A 4,401-nucleotide genomic window follows, 5' to 3' on the forward strand; every position below is an offset into this window, starting at 1 on the left:
CCCTGACTGGGAATCAAACTGTAACCTCCTGGTCCATAGGTCGACGCTCAACCACTGAGTCACGCCAGCTGGGCATAACTTATCCCATTTATTAACAACAAATATTTACTCTAAACCCCACTGGTGTTAAGTACTATGCCAGCTCAGGAAGAGGGAGTTTTTTAAAAACAACAACAACAACATAGCTCTGGCCCTCAAAGAACTCACAGACAAGAAGGGAACAAGGGGACCAGCACGGGATCAGTAAGCCGCAGCGTGGTGTTTTAAGGAAGAATGAGGTGGGGACCTCTAATTCAAGCAGGGATGTTCTGGGAAGCCTCTGAGAGGGGATGGCTCCTGAGGTGTATCTTGAACCACAAAGTGGAGAAAGGAAACATTATGGACAAAAGAAAGGAAGACTTGAAGGAGATATGGAAGCCTTGCTTGTTTTTCACAAGATGACTTTGCCTTGCTTTCTCACACCTTCTTATAATCTTCCTTAAATTCCCTCCTTAATTTTAAATGCAGAAGGGAAGCTGCAACCTGCCATTCTGCAGAGCTTTTGAGTTCTTGCTTCCCAGAAATTGTCAGTTAAGCTCAAATAAACGCATAAAAATTCTCTACAGGTTTGGACATTTTTGTGTGTTTTTTTTTTAAATAAATCTTTATTGTTCAGATTATTACAATTGTTTCTCCATGGACATTTTTGATATTGACAGCATGATCTTATAGGTACAAAATACTACAGAAACTATTTTTTTATATATTTTCATTGATTTTTAGAGAGAGAGGAAGAGAGAGGGACAGAGAAGGACAAACATTGATGTCAGAATGGAACACTGATCTGCTGCCTCCTGCATGCCCCAGACCGGGGATCCAGCCCACATCCCAGGCATGTACCCTGACCAGGAATGGAACTAGCCCCAACCTTTTGGTGTACAGGACAACGCCCAACCAAGTGAGCCAAACCAGCCAGGACCAGAATCTATTTTATTTTATTTATTTATCTTTAAATATATTTTTATTGATTTTTCAGAGCGGAAGGGAGAGGGAGAGAGAGATAGAAACATCAATGAGAGAGAATCATTGATCAGCTGCCTCTTGCACGCCCCCTACTGGGGATAGAGCCCACAACCTGGGCATGTGCCCTTGACTGGAATCGAACCCAGGACCCCTCAGTCCGCAGGTTGACGCTCTATCCACTGAGTCAAACCGGCCAGGGCCAGAATCTATTCTAAAACATACAACTGTTGCCCTAACCGGTTTGGCTCAGTGGATAGAGTGTTGGCCTGTGGACTCAAGGGTCCCAGGTTCGATTCCGGTTAAGGGCATGTACCTCGGTTGCGGGCATATCCCCATGGGGGGTGTGCAGGAGGCAGCTGATCGATGTTTCTCTCTCATCAATGTTTCTAACTCTCTGTCCCTCTCCCTTCCTCTCTGTAAAAAATCAATAAAATATAGTAAAAAAAAACAACATATAACTGTTAGAGCTCTGTTTTTAAATTCAGCAAAGATTCTGGATTTAAGAACAAAAATCAGTAGTATTTCTATGTGCTAATGATGAAAAATCTAAGAAGGAATTAAGAAAGCAATTCCTATTACAACAGCATGAAAAAGAATAGAATATTTAGGATCAAGGAGGTATAAGACTTGTACACTGACAACTAAAAAATACTGCTGAAAGAAATTAAAGAAGACCTAACTAAATGGAAAGACATCTATGTTCATGGATTGAAAAACTTAACGTTGTTAAGATGTCAATATTCCTTTAACAGATCTAGTGATACAGTGTAGTCCCTATCTGAATCCCAAAGGCCTTGTTCTACAGAAATGGAAGAGCTGATCCTAATTGCAAGGTACCTGGAATTAACAGCAGAGTTAGCCCTCAGTCCTTGAGTTCAGCTAAGAAAGAATTCAGAGCCAAGATCTCAGGAGTAAGAAATTTACTTAGAAAGTCACAGAGGTAGCAGTGAGCCAGCTGGGCTACCTGAACTCAGGAAACAAGTTACAGAGGCAAAAGAAGGGCCCCTGGAGCTTAGGAGAAAGAAAACAAAACACATCTAAAAGAAGAAGAGAGGGAAAGGCCCAGGAGAGAGGGGGGGGGGGGGGGGGAGAGGACATGCTCTATGTCATTTTAAGAGGTTTTATCTGTTTTCCAAAGGCAGGGATTTTAGGGGAAGTCTCAGGGGAGCACCTCAATAGAATATTCATCAGCTTTCCCCATGTGTTGTTTCAGGGCTGTGGTCTCTACTGATTGGTCGGCACTCGGGTAGAGGGTCATTAGTCATTGCAAGTGGTCCTGATGTCAGGCCTGGTCCTGATGTCAGCCCTGGCATTGCTTCATCTGGTTTTGCTGCTTTTCTGGGCCTGGGGCTGAAACACAACCGAGGTCTAAACGTTATCTCTAGTTTGACCAAAACTCTCTCTGTGGTCAGTAGACCCAAGGCTTTATTCCTAAGATTGTTTGATGTAGTCCAGAGCCTCATTGTCCTGGAGGCTTACTGCTGAAGGGAGCAGTTGTGCAAGGGCTTGTACAGGAGTCCTATGAGGCTACTCTCCAGCCCCCTTATTCCTCCTCTAAGAGGGTCTAAGCCGCAAGACTAGCAATATGGAAGGTCAGGGGGTCCAAACCGAATGACTACAGACACGCTAGGGGAGGAAAGGTCACCTTGGGAGTAAGGGCCTAGCCGATAATCCTTGTTTTCCCAGTTTTGCCTATTGCTAGGCACCGGCAACTTTCCATCCTGGTGACAGTCCATACTTGGCCCATCGTTCCTGCTCTGCTCACGTCTGTCTGACTGCCGACTCTGTTAGAATGACCCAAACAATTTTGAAAAATAACAAGGATGGAGGGCTCACACTTCCTGATTTCAAAACCTGCTACAATGCCACAGTAACCAAAACATTATGAGGCTGGCGTAAAGGATAGATATTTAAATAAATGGGGTAGAATTTTGGAGAACAGAAATAAACCAATACATCTATGGCCAACTGATTTTTGACAAGGGAAGAATCCTCTCTTTATCAAACGGTGCTGTGACAAGAGGAATAAATAAATAAATAAATAAATAAATAAATAAATAAGAAAGAGGAAGGAAAGATGGAAGGAAGGAAGAAAAAAGGAAGAGAAAAAAAGAAATGAGTCCTCATATAAGAGCCACTGCACAAAGGAATCGAAGTGACTCCCGAACGCAGGCTTCAACGGACCGGATTTCTGGAGCACTGGTTTGAAAGCAGAACTCACCACAGGATCCCAGAACCAATCACTGAACAGAAGACGAGTTCCAAAGATTCACCAGGTGCCTTTTACCTGGGTGGGGATGGCAGGGGTCTATGGTAAGGCCCAATCTCATTTTGCATCCTGGCACCAAAAACTGTCAAGTAAAACCCAAATCTGGGTTTAGGCAAATGAGACTTCTTTTGGGGAAAAAAATTACTGCCACGGCTGGGAGAGAGACTACTCTATTGCAATACGATAGAAGGGCAAGTACTGTGGGGGAAATGCTCAACTGTCCAAACGAAACAAAAACAACACCTTAGCTTTAGGCAAAGGGAGACTTCATCGTGGGAGATGATTCCAAGAAGAGAGGGAATGTTGCAGTGGGGTGTATGGTGTGAGGAGGTGACTATTGCTGTAGGGGAACTCCTGACTATGCCCAAGATCTCTGTCTCTGTCTCCAAGATCAGGTGGGCATTTCTTTTCTAGGGAGCAGGAACAAACGCCAGGAAGCACTGGCTACGGGGAAGTGGGATGAACCTGTGGAGGTGGCAGTGGCTCACACTGCGCTCAGAGAATGTTTTACAGGGGAGTCCGCCTGTTTTCAGGAGCGGCTGAGGGCTCAGGTTGAGGGTGGGCCAAAGTTTAGGGGGCTGGAGGAAGGGGGGAAGCTTAACAAAAGTTTGGTCATGTCAGGATAGCTGGTATTTTGTCCACGTTGGTCAGTAAGTACAATCAGTTCAGCTAATCATGTCTGGGGCAAAACTGGGAATCTGAAGGGTCTGTGGCTGACCTTGTCCTAGGTACACAAGGGGGCATCCATTCAGTCACCTCCGAATCACACGGGGAAGGTGGCTCCCCGCTGTCAACCCTTTCAGGAACACAGCGAGGTGGAGAGATGTCTTTAACCGTCGCTCTCCAGAATCCCGGGGTTCAGGTTCAAGTTCAACATTGTCAGCATGCAGGGCATTCTCTCCCCGGATTCCATCAAAGGCCGAAGAGGGCCGGCGAGCAGGAGATGCGGGGTTCTCAGGGGAGCGCACCCCTAGCTCCCTGCTGCTTCCGCGCGGGGCCAAGAGGCATCTGGCAGCGGGGCCGGCGGCAGGAAGCAGGTGGCGGCCACCGAGCGGGTAACGCGGAGGCCAGACGCCGCCGCCGCCAGCCCCGCCCCCGCGCGCTCTCGGGGCTGCGCAGAGGCGGCCAGG

General features: G+C 46.6%; 1 protein-coding gene across 1 annotated transcript in view; it reads right to left on the bottom strand.

Annotated features, from left to right (window-relative positions):
* Window positions 1-3,344, bottom strand: part of ATAD2B (ATPase family AAA domain containing 2B) — a 129,429-nt gene extending 126,085 nt beyond the window's left edge. The window contains exon 1 of the mRNA XM_079791807.1: window positions 3,224-3,344. The gene's annotated coding sequence lies outside the window, so the exon portion shown is untranslated. The remainder of the gene's footprint in view (window positions 1-3,223) is intronic.
* Between the last annotated feature and the right edge of the window lie 1,057 nt (window positions 3,345-4,401).

The sequence above is a fragment of the Cnephaeus nilssonii genome, assembly GCF_951640355.1.
Source record: "Cnephaeus nilssonii genome assembly, chromosome: 15".
Lineage (NCBI taxonomy): Eukaryota > Metazoa > Chordata > Mammalia > Chiroptera > Vespertilionidae > Cnephaeus > Cnephaeus nilssonii.